General features: G+C 36.8%; 1 long non-coding RNA gene and 1 other non-coding gene across 6 annotated transcripts in view; one reads left to right on the forward strand and one right to left on the reverse strand.

The window, feature by feature from the left end:
* Positions 1 to 17,311, reverse strand: part of LOC131273428 (uncharacterized) — a 206,587-nt gene that overhangs the window by 124,633 nt on the left and 64,643 nt on the right. The gene's annotated exons all lie outside the window — the stretch shown is intronic.
* On the forward strand, positions 15,681 to 15,787 carry LOC111767221 (U6 spliceosomal RNA). Its single transcript, XR_002799100.1, has one exon. It is a non-coding gene; the product is annotated as a U6 spliceosomal RNA (small nuclear RNA).

A 17,311-nucleotide genomic window follows, 5' to 3' on the forward strand; every position in this document is an offset into this window, starting at 1 on the left:
ACCCAATATCAGTTTATCCATGTTGCTATTATAAACTTTCCAAGAACACTAAGTCAGCATATGAGAACTTCAGGATTTTTTTGTTTCTTTGTTTCATTTTGGTTTTGTTCTTTCCTGCCAGAAGGAAGCTATCTGGACACGTTTGTCTGGGATTCTAGATGATCTGATAGGCTGTCCATTTCAAATAATATTTTTAAAATTCCAGCATAAAGGAAGTATTGGCATTGACCCTCAGAGGTGACTGTCATAAACCAGATGGGCTATCAGCCCCCAGTGTGAAGAAGCCAGGGCTTGAGCCCTAACTGACCTTCAATGATCAAAGAATAATTCTATTTTGACTCTGCCCCTTCTCTTGACCTACCTTATTCCTGGTCCTAGTCCTTTTCTCCCTCTATAACTTGGCCTTAACCTTCTGAACAGAGGAAGAACACGGATCTCTCCCCACTTCTGAGCCTCAAAGTGTCTAGAGCTCTTGGTCCCAGTGTCTCTAAATTTCAGTTCTCTTGAGGGAAAATCCCCACCTTCCACAGAACTCAGCAGTGTCTAGATAACTGGGAGGAGCCCAGACAGAAAGTTTTTTCTCATCTAAATTATAGACCATATGAAAACTTTAAATATATTTTGAATTATAAGGAAGCTATCCTTTTCCAAACATAAACTGAGAGTGCAGAGCTTCATGTCCCTTCTTATCTATATTGCCCTAGCTGAAACCCTAAGCTTTACCACCTCGAAGGGACAGACAAGCTGGAAATTTGTCTTGCTATTTTCTCTCCAGGCTCCACCTGTTTTTTTTATTTTCATCTGGCCAACTAAGGCTGGAAACCACTACCCCTTCCCCAACATTTCACCTGTTACATATACAGTCAATGACATCAATTTTAAATGCGTTGTTTGATGTTTGAATGGAGAAATGAATCCCCACTTACATCCCACACATTAATTGGTACATTCTCCTGGATCCACCTAGAGCTCTATTTTACTTCCCTCAATTGAACAAACCGTATTGATATTTTTCCCCAGGGATTTTAGGAAATGGTTTTATGATGTGATGTTTAGACAGGTCTGTTTAGGGATTTTTATTAGTCAAACTGGGAAAGAAATACTTTCATTTGTAACTCCAGGTCTCTTTCTCAGATTGCAAGAGAGAGCAGCTATCAGTCCTGTGATTTTTCTGCTGCTGAGAAGTAGAAATACTATAACCACTAACTCAACCAATCATTATTTCTTGAGTCCGCAGTATTCTTGAGTCCGCAGTATTCCCTAGTCTTAATTCATCACTGTACAGGGGATATATGAAAAATACTACTATGGGAAAAAGGAAATTAAGCCAACACAGCCTCTAAGTCTCAATTTCTTAATCTATAAAATGGAAATATTAGAATATGAACCTCAGAGTGTTCTTGAAGGGACTGAATGATGCAGCGCAGAAAAAAAACCCGGTCAAAATGAATCTCTCGTTATATATTACTTTATACTTTTCCTTTATAATACCTGTGTACAATGGTAATTACATTGTTATTTGTGCAGTTACTGGTTTAACATTTTTCTCCCCCATAACACAGTAGTGTTTACGAGAAATAATGTCCCCCTTATTGACTCTGTCTCCACAATTATCAGTACACAGCATGGCCTCAATAAATGTTTGTTGAATTAATAAGTACAATAAATGCCAGCTATATTCTAGGTTAAAATGTGAGTCCCTTGTGGGTTACCTTATTTTATTCTATCCAAAATTGAACCCCAAACTGTAAGATAGGTTTTATCATTATCATTTCACACATAGATAAGTGTTAAAAATAAGAAATCTTGATGGTAAGTTGCAAAACCAAGAGTCAAATCTGTGTTTCCCGACTTTGAGGTTCTAACCCTTTTTAAATTGAAGTAAATTACCTCAGTCGACTATTTTTCTATATTCAACTAGTTCTTTTAAATTATGTAAACATTATAACAAAAACACCAGTCATCAATATGGCAAAACAGAAACATGGAAAAAATATTCAGGAAAATGACATTTTTTGCCATGATCCCCTCCACTCAAAATATAAATTCACATTTTTTTCCTTACCAAACAATATGCTCTCAAGCATTTTCCTTCATAGTTTCATGGGGTTTTTTTTTAAATTTAATTTATTTACATCGCAGCCCCTGCCACTCTAGGGAGTTGTTGCTTGCTGTTGGCCAGAGCCTGGATCTACATTCCCAAGCAAAAAGACATGGTGAGAAATACGGGGCTGGTCTTTCCTGCTCCACCACAATTCTCTTGATCATTCCCTTCCCCAAAGACATCAGGGGTCTTCTGAAAACTGAAAATGTCTAGGTCCCCAAAAGTCCAGTTAGAACATATGCTCCAGGCCTTTTTTTAATTTCTGAATTTCTTAAAATTCATCTACAGTTTTCCAGAAAACTATAATTGGGATATTGATGGGTTAAACAAATATACATGTCTTAGATAGATAATATGGGACCTATCCAAAGAAAGCAATAAAATCTCCAACTCAGTGAAAACATTCATATTTCTCAAAAGCAATTGACTCTCCCTTTTGAAACTCAATTGCAGTTTCTGTGGAGATGTTGACAATGATGTTAAGCACAACATTTCATGGTTTATTCTTTGTGATCATCAATGGCAAAAATTTCCCAGAAGCCCCAGGTCTCGTGAACATCTGCCTCATTTTTATCTTACGCATGTTCACTGAGAATTGGGAAATACATAAACAAAATGCAGTATATCCATAACATGGAATATCATTTAGTAATAAAAATAAACTACCGACATATGGATAGATCTCAAAAACATTATGCTACATCAAATATACATGAAAGAAAGTACATACAAAGGACTATATGTAATGTATAATTCCATTTATACAAAATGTCCAGAAAAGGCAAATTCATACAGAGAGAAAGCAGATCACTGTTTGCCTAGACATGGGGTTGGGAGTGGGGATTTACTACAAACAGACATGAGGGAACTTTTTGAGGTGATAAAAATGTCCTAAAACTGGATTGTGGTGATGGGTGCACTACTGTATAAATTTACTAAAATTCATTGAATTATATACTTACAATGGGTGCAATTTAAGGTATGTAAATTATACGTATATTAAATTGTTAAAAAAAAACTGATGTCTCAGAAAGTAAACCAGCTCTCCAGGATTTAGAAATGGAGCATTGATATTTAAATGCACTGTTTTTATGATATTTGGAATTTGCTTTCATTAAAATCCTTCTGAACCAAAGCTTATTAAATTTCAAGTTATGAATAATTCCATTGGTTCTTGTCAAGGAATCCTATTATAATAACACAGTGGACTTATTTGTTGTATTTGTAAAGGAGACTTAGTCTAACAATTATCTTCCATTAACTACCCTGGAAATCTTTAGAGTGATTTCCCGTGGTGAGGAGGGAATGTTTGACTGTGTGATACTGATACTCTCAGCAGATATTCACTGAGGATCATTCTATTGTGCTACACTCCCTTGGATGATTGGAGTGGTTTGGCTCAGCATAAATAATTTTTTGTCCTTCGTAAGTATTTGCTTAAGTAGAACCATCATCATTATGCCATTAGTTTGAATTTTAAGGCTTAAGCTTGTTTTGTTGGCTTATGGTGCATTTTTATTCGGCTTTCTTCGGAACTAACCACGGAACTAAATGAAAACAATGCAGAGAATTGTATAGAAAGTCTGGGCAAAGAGAGTTGAGGAGCCACTTAGCAAAGTTTCCTAGCAGAGTTTCCTAGGCTTTTGTTCTGACTTTCCCAAATGCTTTGATAAGAATAGCTGTAATAAAATGCATTAAAAAAGAAAAATGTCTGAAGCTGTTTCCCCAGGAATCCCTCTGTACTCTCCGCATCTCACCACTACCACCGTGCCACACCACACCACTAGGTGCGCACGGCAAAGTACAAAGACCATATTATTTTTAAAAATAAAAACAAGATTAAATTCTGCTGTTCTGTCAGGACACAGGAAAGATCTGGAAGTTTCTTTTAAACTTTAAATATGCCTGGAATCCTCCACCATTACCACCAAGATTCTGATGAGTGCAGCGGGGAGGAATGTTAAAATATATTGGCAATGGAAAATACTGTCTTCAGACGATTCTGATACATCCCTCAGAAGGGCGTTTATATAGGGATTAAGAGTAAGGGTGAAAAGTAGCATGTATCCTTTGAAAAATCTCCCACATTAGCTTGCCTAAAAGAGTTAGATACTCCATCTTATACTCCCATTACACTATGAAAGTCTATTTAGCATTTATCACAATGTACTGTTGTTCTGTCCACAGTTCCTGACATACTGCCTTATACATAAGTTATGTTTCAGTAGATTCAGGATGAATGTATCTAATAAAACTGAAGAAAGGCTACCATAGAATATTTTTATAAATAGAAGTGATTATACAGCCAAAAAATTATATTGCAACAAATACCTTGGTTAACAACACATCTAGGGAAATAATGTTCTCATGTGAAGACTGTTCATCAAGTTTTATACCCAACATCCATGTGTTTATTTCTATAAATGTTAATGTGCAGCATACTACATGCCTTTAGCACCAAAAAGTCATGTTATCACTAGGAGGCTCTCTAATTAATATCATGTCAAAGAAACTTTCAGGCATGCCTTAGCAATGCTTATGCAAAATTTCTCCCTGTCTCTTATAATATCAGGTCTAAATATATATGAGTTGCTGTACACATGTTTTTAATTTTTTGTACACATGTTTTTAATTTTTTGGACCCTGATTTTCTCTCCAATTGTCACTTGTCTTGCAAACCCATCAACCTGCTATGGTGATGTCAATGTTTGAAGTTATATAATAGTTTTCTTTAAAGGTTGAAGATTCCTTACCAATATTACAAAATATTTAGATATGACGAATACTTTATAGTTAGATACAATGTGTTTTTAGAAAAAGTCTAATAAATCCAATATGTAACATGAGCCTGTGAAACCATCTCTTACTCTGTATAACTCTTTTAATTCAAAATCGTAATTTTTATGGGAGAGCTAAACTCTGCTGATGAAAGGGTCACAAGTAAAAGAGGAAAAGGAAGGCGAATGGACCCAGATCAGTGCCCAATACTTTTATGGAACTAGCTTCTATTAAATTTGAAATATATTGAGAAAAGATAACATATTGATTAGATAAGTTATTGTTAGCTATTCCATCCAGGTTAAACAACAGGAAGGCTAGACTTAATGTCAGTTGACATTGATCTGCCCACGGACTCAGAAGGGGAAATGGCTGCATTCCAGTGCCTGCCATTTGGTGACACCTCCTTGAAAAACAGAGATAAGGAACAAGAAAAATCACCGTGACCTTTCTTTATCCTGGATAGTTAGGGGATGCTTACATCCACTCACCTTAATGAATACATATCAGAAGTTCCTCAATATCTGACCTAAAGTAAACAGACCTTTTATGATTTTTTCATTTCAGTTTTTCATTAAGACTCCATTGGGTCTGAAGCCTAGAAGGATATGAATGGCTCTTAAGTAACAGGGAAGCTTAAATACCCAGGTAGGAAAATAGCATCAATCCTTGCTCAAACATACCCTTCCTAAGTGATCCACAGGGGCAGCAGGAGAGAAAATGATATCGTTTGGAAAGTAATAAGTTGGCTAAAATTAAAGTAACTTTGGTAAAGAGTACAAGAGAGGGACTTGAAAGAACACTTGAAAAACTTCTTAACTATATTTAATAATAAAATACAATAATACTATTTTATCAACTGTAACAAAGGTACCACACCAACACAAAGTGTTAATAAGGCAGTGGACTTGGCCCAGTGGTTAGGGCGTCCGTCTACCACATGGGAGGTCTGCGGTTCAAACCCCGGGCCTCCTTGACCCATGTGGACTGGCCCATGCGCAGTGCTGATGCGCACAAGGAGTGCCCTGCCACGCAGGGGAGTCCCCCGCTTAGGGGAGCTCCATGCACAAGGAGTGCGCCCTGTAAGGAGAGCTGCCCAGCGTGAAAGAAAGTGCAGCCTGCCCAGGAATGGTGCTGCACACACGGAGAGCTGACACAACAAGATGATGCAACAAAAAGAAACACAGATTCCCGGTACCACTGACAACAACAGAAGCAGACAAAGAAGACCCAGCAAATAGACACAGAGAACAGACAACCAGGGTGGGGGGAAAAGGGAGAGAAATAAATAAATAAATAAATCTTAAAATATATATATATATACGTATATTTTTTAAAAACAACAACAAAGTGTTAATAATAGGTAAAACTGTGTGCATGGTGGTGGGGGGGATTGGTATATTGAAACCCAGTATTTTTTGCATGATTTTTCTGAAAACCTGTAACTTCTCTAATAAAAAAATATATATATTAAATTGAAATGTGTTATTTCTAGTTACCAAAAAAGAACCAAAGTAAAAGTCACCAACTCTACTCACTCGTTAGGGGTCTAAGGAACAAAACTGGGAAAATCCACAGCATTTAAGAGACTCCTTAAACCCTCTAAAATAAAATTATGTTTGTTGGTTGAATATAACCTAAGGAGTTTTTATTAAATGACTTCTTCATTTTTTAATCCATATTGTAAGCTATATGTGATTTATATGCTTCTTTTCCTAAATGTAGTTTTTAAAGAATTATTTAATGTCAGAGGAGTGTGAGAAATTTCTTACCTAACCCTTTTTTCCCTAAGATGTAGTATGTGAGAAGTGTTTTTTCTAGTATAGATAAACCCAAGTTTTATTCTAAAGTCAGAACTAATTCATCTAAATTGAATTCTGCTCATGGAAAACTACTTCCTCATCCCTTCAGATGATTTATTTTAATTCTCTAAAATTACTATGATATTGTAAATTGCTAGGTTTCCCCTTGACCAATGTGCTATTCCTTTAGAATAAACTTCACATGATCTATCCTAAAATTCAGCATTGCTGCATGATGAATGAGCATGGTGTCTATTAGACATATCTGGAGTGGACCTCAGATTTTTGTCACCTACTCATGGGACAAACTGCCTAACCTTTCTTAGACTCAGTTACCTCATCTGCAAAAAGTGGGTAATAACTGCTCCCAAAAGGTCACAGTGAAGATTAAATGAAGTAACATATCCCCCCTGCCCACCAGGTAGCTACCTTGTCTGTTTGCTCATTATTTTCCTCATTGTTGTTTGGTTTTGCTTGTTGTTTTTGCTTACTGTTTTTTGTTCATTGTTTGCTCATTGTCTGTTTTTTCTTTAGGAGGCACTGGGAAACAAACCTGGAACTTCCCGTATGAAAGGTGGGTGCTCAAGTGCTTGAGCCACATCCACTCCCTGCTTTTGTTATGTTTTTGCTTGTTGTTTGCTCATTGTCTTACTCATTGTCTCTTTAGGAGGCACTGGGAACCAAACACAGGACCTTCCATGTAGGAGGTGAGCATTCAACTGCTTGAGCCACATCTGCTCCCCCTGAAGTAACATATTTAGATGAGTATCTGACACGCAATAGATCATAAAAAGATCACTTTGCTTCTTTCTTCTGGTAACATTGGAAAGAACACATTTTTATAGATCTAATTTTTTATTAGAGAAGTTGTAGATTTAGAGAAAAATAATGCAAAAATATGTTGAGTTTTCATATACCGCTCCACACACATACAGTTTTCCCATTATTAACACTTTGCGTTGGTGTGGTACCTTTGTTACAAATGATAAAACAATACTATTATATTATATTATATTATATTATATTATTTCTATTCCATTATATTATATTATATTCCAGAGTTTACATTAGGTTTCACTGTTTGTGTTGTACAGTTCTGGGTTTTTTTCAGTTTTTATTCAGGTAACATATATGCAACTTAAAATTTCCCCTTTCAACCACATTCAAATACATAGTTCAGTGGTGTTAATTACACTCACAGTGTTGTGCTACCATCATCACCATCCATTTCCAAAATATTTCCATCATCCCAAACTAGTTCTGTACTGATTAAGTATTAATTCTCCTTTCCCTACACTCACCCCAGCCTCTGGTAACCTGTCTTCTAGCTTCTGAGTCTATGAATTTGCTTATTCTAATTATTTCATATCAGTGAAATCATACAATATTTGTCCTTTTCTTTTTAATTGGATTGTTTTTCTTTTTATTGTTGAGTTGTAGAATTTCTTTATATGTTCTGGATATTAAACTTTAATATTATTAGATATGTGGTTTTCAAATATTTTCTTCCATGAAATAGGTTGATAATGTCCTTTGATGCACAAAAGTTTTAAATTTTGATGTGGTTCCTATTTATCTATTTATTCTTTCTTTGCTTGTGCTTTAGGTGTAAAGTTTAAGAAACTATTGCCTAACACAAGATCTTGAAGATGCTTCCCTATATTTTTTTCTAGGGGTTTTATAGTTTAGGTTCTTATATTTGGTGTTTGGTCCATTTTGAGTTGATTTTTGTATATGGTGTGAGATAAGGGTCCTCCTTCATTCTTTTGCATATGGATATACAGTTTACCCCCAACACCATTTGTTAAGAGATTATTCTATTCCAATTGAATGAACTTGGAAGCACTGTTGCAAACCAATTGGCCATAGATGTAGGGTATATTTCTGAACTCTCAAACTAGTTTCTTTAGTCTATATGTCTGTCCTTGTGATAGTATCAAGTTGTTGGGTCACTTTAACTTTGTAATAAACCTTAAAGTCAGGAAGTGTGAATACTCCAAAATTGTTCTTTTTTCTACATGGTTTTAGCTATTTGGGGCCACTTACCCTTCCAGATAAATTTGATGGTTGACTTTTTCATTTCTGAAAAGTAGGCTGCTGAAATTTTTATTTGGATTGCACTGAACCTGAAAATTGCTTTGGGTAGAATACCTTAAAGATATTTTGTCTTCCAATCCATGAACACTGAATGTACTTCCATTTATTTACTTCTTCTTTGATTTCTTTCAGCAATGTTCTGTAATTTTCCATGTATAAGTCCCTTACATCCTTGGTTAAATTTATTCCCAGACATTTGATTCTTTTAGTTGCTATTACAAATGGAATTTTTTCTCGAGTTCCTCTTCAGATTTTTCATTACTAGTTTACGGAAACACTACTGATTTTTGCCTGTTGATCTCATACCCTACAACAATGTTGAAATTGTTTATTAGTTCCTGTAGCTTTGTTGTGGGGTTTTCAGGATTTTCTATATATAGGATCATGTCATCTGCAAATAGGGAAGGTTTTACTTCTTCCTTTTCAATTTGGATGACTCTTGTTTATTTTTCTTACCTAATTGCTCAGGCTAGAACTTCCACTACAATTTTGAATAACAGTGGTGACAGTGGGCATCCTTGTCATGTTCCTGATCTTAGAGGGAAAGCCTTCAATCTCTCACCTGTGAATATCATGTTTTCTGTGGGTTTTTCATGAATGTCCTTTGTTATGTTGAAGACATTTCTTCTATTCCTAGGTATATAAGTGTTTTTATCAAGGGGGGGTTGGCTTTTACCAATTGCTTTTTTTGCATCAATTGAGATGATTATATATGTTTTTTTTTCCTTCGTTCTGTTAATATGATGTATTACATTAACAGATTACCTTGTGTTGAATTGTTCTTGTATACTAGGGATGAAATTCACTTAATTGTGGTATATAATTCTTTTAATATACTGTTGGATTCAGTATGTTAGTATTTTGTTGAAGATTTTTGCATCTCTATTCATAAGGGTATAGCCTGGAAAAGTATGGGCAAGATTGGTGTTAATTTTTCTTGGACTGTTTGGTAAAATTCACCAGTGAAGCCATCTGGTCCTATTTAATGGGGTTTTACGAGACCAAGATTTTACTGAAAATATAGAAGACAGTGGACTAAAGAAAGCATCTGTCTTCAAGGATCTTGCACTTCTGGTTAAGCAAGGACTTTCATGAAGTAAAGTAGGGATTTTTCTCATCTCCAATTTGTTCCAGCCTCTTCACATCCTTGGTAGAAAAAGGAACATTCATAATAATAATTCATAGCAGTGTTATTTAAAAGAATATAAATATTACCAAGAAAGAGTTTTGATTTATAATTTCCCACTCAGCAGAAACTGAAATTAAAAAAAAAAAAAAAAGAAGCTGGCTGCTTATGAGTACAGTTAGGATCCAACACACAGAATCAGAAGGGAGTCTTTCTATTTTGACATGAAAACCAGCAACATTCTGGCACCCTCCAAGATACTAGCATGGAAGAATTGGAAAGCAGCACCTTTGTCATGGACTCTGGGTTCCCTTGATAGATTCCAGGCAGTACTAACAATAAAGTTACTTCTAGCCATTTCAAGAACAGAGGACATAAGCAAAGGGAAGGCAGAGCAGGAGAGAAAGAATATGGTAAGTATTACTCACACACCTCAGCCAACAGATAGGCTCGTGAAAATCCCCTAGGGGACTTCAAGAATAGTTGAGCACAGAGGAGTCTTTCAGGAAGTGCTTCACAGTTCTGCAATGCAAGTGGTGCTGGAACAACCCACATGTATAATAATACCTGCTGCTATCTGCCGGCACTCTTAAAAGTGCTTTACACACATCCACTCATGTAACCTGCATAACCACCTTGGGAGACAGATGCAATTATTATCCCCATCATACAAATCAAGGAACCAAAACTCAGAAAGTTAAGGGCCTTGACCCAAGGGCGCATAGCTAGTAAGTTATCGAATTTATTTTATGTGCAGGCATTGAGGACTCCAGGGTCAATATTCTCAACCATTGTGCAAAACAGCCTCTTGGCTCAATGAACCTGGTGAAGCTTGAGACTGAAAGTTAGGGGTACATACTATACTAAATTGGGTTTATACACTCCCAATTTTGTGAAATTGTATATAAAGCCAAAGGGGAAAAAAATCGGCTAAATGTTTACAACATTCACCTCTGAGAGGAGTCTTACAGGTGGCATTTAGATTGTTCTTTACATCTTTTTCTTGGATATTATCCAACATTTCTGTAGACAAGAATAATTGACATTAGATGTCATTTTAAAAACTATATAATTATTATGTTTCTTTTGTCTTACTCAGTTCTTTTATTTGTGGCATTCTACAATAATCCTCCACTCAATTTTATAATTTTCATTATAGAGAAAATCTTCATTCCAACAGTATTTCATAAGTCAGGGAATTGGGACAAATAAAGACATAAATGATTTACTCAACAGTACATAATGCCCTGATGGATAAATATTTGAGATATGACCACTAGTGTTTGTCGAAACTTTACCAGATTTTAAAATTAAGTACCTACAAAGAAAAGGCATTAAATGTAAAATAAATAGCTGGCATACCATAAGGAGACCTAATGCAGAATTCAAAATAAAACTCAGGCTTTGTGAGTGCTACACTAATGATCTTGAGGGATTCCCAGCTTACCATCGATTGAAGTCCCAAGTGATACATTGAAGTGTCATATTCTCACCACGACATTCCTAGGTTTTGGTGGACTATTAATGAAAGTTCTTGAAGAAGAGACTCTTTCATAGTTTTTTTCTATGAAGGCAAATTATGAGGTATTATAAAGTATAGGAGCACACCTCCTAGCATCTAGTGCAGTATGTTCAACAGAACTTTCTGTATCTGCACTGTCCAACATGGTAGCACATGTGCCTATAAAGAGGCTACCACATTGGACAGCATACCAGGTAGGATATTGGATGTAGAGCCTTTCCATATGTTATCAGTTATAAGCCTATATCTCCTATTTATTTTAGATACACATATAAATAATTTAGTATCAATTCCACTTTATTAATACTTCCTAATAATTGATGTTCTCCCCCCGCCCCAAATTTTCTAAGTCAAAGAAGTCGAGTCCTTAACACATATACTTGGGTAAGCTTCTCCAAAGTCATACTGTACAGACACTCATTGTATTAGGATTTCAGAAGTAAGATTCTGTTCAAGGAACACTTAGGTTCCCACATCACAGGAAGATGAGACTTCACCTTAGTCAAGCATGAAATAGTACCACATTTTTTAATAGCTTTATTGAGATATTATTCACATAACATAAAATTTTCCCTTTTAAAGTATACAATTCTGTGTTTTTCAGTATATTGGGAGTTGTGCAAATATCATCATTATCTAATACTAAGACATTTCCATCACTCCCAAAGGATATCCCTTATCCATTAGCAATTACTTCTCAATTCTCAACTTTCTATTTTGGCACCTGTAATGGGTTGAATGGTGGCACCCCAAAAGATATGTCTACCTCGAACCTGTGAATATGATCCTATTTGGAAAAAGGGTCTTTGCAGATGTAATTAAATTAAGGATCTTGACATGAGATCTTCCTGGATTATCTGGGTGGGTTATAAGAGACAGATGAGAAGACACAGAGAGAAGAGGAGAAGGTCATGTGAAGATGGAGGCAGAGAACAGAGTTATGCAGCCACAAGCCAGGTATACCTGGAACTACAGGAATCAGTAAGAGGAAAGGCAGAATTCTGCCCTAGATCCTTCAGGGGGAGTGTTGCCCTGCCACCACTTGATTTTGGACTTCTTGTACCCAGAACTGTGAGAGAATAAATTTCTATTGTTTTAAGTCACACAGTTTGTTGTAATTTGTTACAGCAGCCCTGGAAACTTAAACAGCATCCTAATTTTTCAAATACTTCTATACCAAATACTCTTCCTTCCACTTCTTTTTCTTTTTTTTCATTTTTTCAGCATTTTAAACTTGTTCTATGCCCTGAATTTCTCAATGCCTGTCCTTCTTAGTTGACACTCATGTGCCCAGCCTCTCTAACCTGTCTACATGCAATATGTCTTAATTCTTATAACTCCAACACTCAGAGGCAATGGCTATTTCATCATCAAAATATGACAAGTGAGGATAACTAGCAAATGTTTAAGAGTCTGGGATTGTCAGGAAAGTACAGATGTAATCAGAGTGTATCATAGCTGCAATTTAGAAAACTGTCTGAATAGTGTTATTCCCATCTCCATTCCAGACTCTGTCTGGTACGGTCCCGTTTCTCAGCATCTAAAATGATGCCTAGCTTATAGAGTCTCTGCAATAAGTCACTGTCGAATGAAAATAGGAATAAATGTACTCCTGTAGGAAATGTATACCGATATATCCCACTGGTAGAGCCACTGTGCTAGCACATTCTTTAAGTTCCTCTAAAATCTGTCTTTTAAATAGCATCCTGCCCCTGAAAGACTGTATAGTGCAAGGAGATATACGTCAATTTGGAATGTTTTTCTAGATTCCTGAATCCAGGGCATTCTTTGAATTCTCTCTGGAACACTAAATTATTCAGAAGGCCCTCATTTAAGTCCCCAGAAAGTAAGGACCTTTATCCTTTTACCCACAGAACATTAAAATGTGTACCTTCATTTACAACATTTATTAGTTCTGTCACTGGTGTTTCTTACACCCTTTTTCCTTATTTACTCAAAGGAAAACATTATTCAGTGGATACAAAAGATTTTAGAGTCTCTGTGATATATTGCAACACAGAGAAGGGTGAGGGCAAGGAAGAGACGTGTGAGGCAATGAGCTGCAAGACTTCACACAAACTTTTCTTTCATTTCATGTAAGAAAATTGCAATAAAAAGCCAAACTGCAGATATACTGTACTCAGCAAGAGTCAAAAGCTACTTTTAAGATTGGCAGTTCCAAAAGGCACCAACAGGAATCCCTTGGGTAATTACCAGCTCGGAAATGTCCTCCCATTGATAGTGACAGACATAAACCAGCTGTGCTTTGTCCAGGGGGAACAGAGGCGGGCGGGCTAGGCCAGCTGCAGCCTGCACTCCCACTTCCTCACCCACAAAACGCTCCTGCTTAATACTTGCCAAACACTGAAGCAATTAATCACACGGTATAAGTGGATCTAAAACGTCTGAAATTGCCTGTTGAAGATTAACCGAATCTATCACATTTCTGGTCCTATGGGGCCAAGGCGGGACAGGGGGGAGGGAAGAGTGTCTTTTTATTGCAGAAGGATTCTCCGTCAAAATAATTGCAAAGTTCTCGAGGTGGTCATTCCAATTCTGACTGGAATTTAGAGAATCTTCTGACCAGAAATCATTATTCCTAAGTAGGAGACAGAAAGGACCTAGATCTTTCCCTTTATGAATTCCAAGTTGTGGCATTAAAGATATACAGCTCAATTCAAGACAGATGTCCCTGTTGCCTGAACAGCCACTTGAACAGCAACTTTTAAATTTACACTGCCTAATGTTTGTATAAAAATGCTCCCGCCACACCGAGCAACCTCTCGCTCAGGCAAGGGGTACAGCCAGGACTTGCTGCCCCACGGCCAGTAGGCCTGGCCTTGGGGCCTCGGCTCCCCAACACCCGCGCCTCTCAGAGCCACACCGCCTGGGGCTGGTGAACAGCCCCGCCTGGCTCTGCAAAAGCAACTGCTGCCCGGCAGCTTCGTGAGCCTCAACCTCGTCTGAGGCTCAGGGCTTCCGCAGTGACTCTGTCCCCTGCGCTGGGAGGAGGGGCGGTGGGAAACTGCCCCGCGCCTCTCAGTGATCTCAGGACGCCTGAGTGAGGGGGCCAAGTGGGCAAACCCAGCTATCTTTACACCCTTATATAGCCAAACTCAGCCTCCAGGGAAGACCCAGGAGGTTGTCATTTCCCATTTTAACTCCACCAGAGTGGCTACTTTAACTCTCTGCCTGGTCATTCTTTTAAAAGTGTCGTTTTTAAAAGAATGACTTGATTTAAACTATTCATTTATGTAACATTGTCTCTTTTCAAAAATGCTGTTGTTGTTTTAATTTGAAAGCTTTGTTTACATCAAGAGCTTCTTAATAACACCTAAGGCATATATTAACTATCCTTTAACTAGAGTGAAAGACCTATCTTTTCTGACAGGAGAAGAAAGCCCAAAACATATAGGGAAGGGGAAAAAAAAACAAGTGCAGAATGTTCTGTACAAGTTCACTTCCAGAAAAACAGTAATGTGAATATAGAAAAATCTGGGAAGAATATGCATTAAACTGTTCACAGTAGCAGCTGTTTCTAGGGGGCAAGATTTTGAGGTACTTTTACCTTTTATATTCTATATTTCTGTAATGTGAATTTTTTTTTAACAGATCTTGGTAGTTGAAAAAAAAAATTTAAGTTAAACAGAATTACCAGGTAAAGCCAATAATAACTGTGATTTTAAAACAGAGAAAACCTAAGCCCTCTAGAACTTCAGTCCTCAAATGTGTTCCCCAGAACAGCAGCAGCAGCACCGCCTGGATGCTTGTTAGTAATGCAGACTCTTCGGTCCTACCCTATGCCTAGGAGTATAGACTGCCTGTGTTACCTATGACATCCCTTACCTAATGCATATAATTTCTTTTTTAAATAAAAAATAAAAATAGATTTTAAAAAAACATAGAAAAATATCCACAGTTTATTTTTTTTAACTTGAACTAAAAATAAAAAGGTTTTCGTAAGAACAAAAATCCATTGCTATTTAATAGCAATGGATTAAGCTGCAATGGTGTGCCAGTCACTGTACCATATACGGAGATAGTAAATAAATAATACTGAGTCCCTGACCTCAAGATGCACAGTCAAGTAAAAGAATAGTATATGTAAAACTGCTCTAAATACAAGGTGAAAAAGTGGTAAATGATCACAACTAATCAAACATTTATTGGTTTTCTCATTTGATCCAGTAAAGAATATTCTATAAAGTCTTTGCACACCTTGAAGACTTTTTCACTCAAAAGTAGAGGAGGGTGCTCGCTTCGGCAGCACATATACTAAAATTGGAACGATACAGAGAAGATTAGCATGGCCCCTGCGCAAGGATGACACGCAAATTCGTGAAGCGTTCCATATTTTTGTAAATCCTCACAGGGCCCACTGGATGGAATGGAGGAGAGTGTGGGCCATGATGTGGACCGTTGACCATGAGGTGCAGAGGTGCCCAGAGATGTACTTACCAAATGCAATGGATGTGTCATGATGATGGGAACGAGTGTTGCTGGTGGGGGGGGGGGGGGGAGGAGGGGAGAGGTGGGGTGGGGGGTGGGGTTGAATGGGACCTCATATATATATTTTTAATGTAATATTATTACAAAGTCAATTAAAAAAAAAAGTAGAGGAGGAATATTGAAGCAACAAACTCTGGATCTAATTGGCCCTTATAAGGAAAAATAAAGTGGTGGTATAAAACTAAAAAGGCATTGGGATAGGAAAGTAGCCATGTCGTCTTGAGCTTATGATGTATATTAAAAACAAAACAAAACAAAAACAATGGGGACAGGCAGATTTTAGACAAGCCCAATTGGTCCAAGACTCTAAAATGAATACAATTTAAGTGGAGTGAAATGTTCTGGAAATGAGTGATTTAACCTACAAATTTGCCCATAGTGTAAACTGTAACAGAACAAAAGCAGAGAAACAAATGTAAAGAAATGCGTATGCTTTGAAGGGAACTTTCTGGCAAGTGCAAACTTTAAAAGGTCATTTATAAACAATGAAAGAATGGGCACATAATCAAGGTTTTTATGATACTGACTCTTCCAATATACTTATATTTGATTTTTTTTTACCTATGTGAAGATGGAAATGAGATTTGCGATTGTATTCAAAAATCCAATTCGCAAAAGCCTGGATTGGTGAGTTGAAGTAAACCTCTTTGAGAGAGGTTGCTCTTTTAGCTCCCTTCAGAACTGTAGACATACAAACTGCTGATAAAAGAAAATGCCACACTATTTCTAAAGGGGGAGAATAAAAAGCTTAGTGACAAAATTTAAAAAGTACTTTGAAATACCATTACAGGCATGATTTTGGTGGACAGTCCTAGAATCTGGGGAAAGAGAAGGTGCACTGACCATTTAAAAATCAATCCTAGACTCAGCTCACACATCTGGAACATTTCAATAAAGGCCTTGGAGATAAGATTGACAGCTTTATGTCAGACTCGGCTAGAGCAACAAGGGTTTCAGTCTCTGAGATGAAAGTATGACAAAAGCAGAAATAGTAGCAACTCTTTAGATAAAAGTGAATAGAACTGAGATATGTACACAATAAATGAGATCTGCCAAATTCTTTCTCCTTTGAACCCAACAACATCTTGACAAACCTCACTGATGATACAACACTTGAGTCTGAAGAAATGTCTTCGCAGAATCTGCCATCCAAGATCCTAGTTCTTATTGTTACTTGCCATTTCTAAAGAGCATTATCATAGCTTAATGGTTGACCTCCATGATACCTAAATGAAAACATATGGAGATTGTGTTTAAGATTTGATTATGGTTCCAAAACACAGCTTTTCTTTTTCATAAAAAGATACAAAAAGCTCCTGGCTTAACTGATAAAAGATGCTACATCATTAGAATTCTTTTATATAAGCCTATTT

Source organism: Dasypus novemcinctus, chromosome 15 (genome assembly GCF_030445035.2).
Source record: "Dasypus novemcinctus isolate mDasNov1 chromosome 15, mDasNov1.1.hap2, whole genome shotgun sequence".
Classification (NCBI taxonomy): domain Eukaryota; kingdom Metazoa; phylum Chordata; class Mammalia; order Cingulata; family Dasypodidae; genus Dasypus; species Dasypus novemcinctus.